The 476-nt window shown below is 39.5% G+C and overlaps 1 protein-coding gene across 3 annotated transcripts in view; it reads left to right on the plus strand.

The window, feature by feature from the left end:
- The window catches only part of LOC117758263 (transcription factor E2F6-like), a 4655-nt gene extending 4380 nt beyond the window's left edge, over window positions 1-275 (plus strand). For all 3 annotated transcript variants that reach the window (XM_034579795.1, XM_034579796.1, XM_034579798.1), the window contains exon 9: window positions 1-275. This exon is cut by the window's left edge. The gene's annotated coding sequence lies outside the window, so the exon portion shown is untranslated.
- The last annotated feature ends 201 nt before the right edge of the window (window positions 276-476 follow it).

The following is a 476-nucleotide window of genomic DNA, read 5'->3' on the forward strand; positions in this document are numbered from 1 at the left end:
AAACCTGGAATCAGTGAAATGAGCCTTTGTGATAATAAGAGATCGTCTGAGGTTTAGTTGTTGAAAAGTCTCAATGAACTCGGTCTTAAATACTTTTAAAGGTTTTAACTGTTAACGTTCACTTGATGTTTCTGCTGTCGCACTTTAAAATGAGCGTTTTATTTAAAGGGATCTGTTGTGGCATCATGTGGAGTTTGTGTAGTGTCTCTGGGTGTTGTCGTCCTTCTCTGTGACACAGATATCAACACTAATAAAACTACAACGTGGAACCGATCGTCTTCAGTCCGTCTCAGTTCAGCGTCTCTGTGGCAAAGACTCTGACACCTGCTCAAATAACGTTTCCTGTCTTATTCTCGATTCGTCTTCACGTCATAGATCTCACATTTCATTCACTATCGTCTGAAATTTAACTCGTTGAAACACGTTATTTAGGTCTGTGGGTTTTTAGAAAGTGTTTCCCTCTACGAGTTAAATCG

The sequence above is a fragment of the Hippoglossus hippoglossus genome, chromosome 24 (assembly GCF_009819705.1).
Source record: "Hippoglossus hippoglossus isolate fHipHip1 chromosome 24, fHipHip1.pri, whole genome shotgun sequence".
NCBI classification, from domain to species: domain Eukaryota; kingdom Metazoa; phylum Chordata; class Actinopteri; order Pleuronectiformes; family Pleuronectidae; genus Hippoglossus; species Hippoglossus hippoglossus.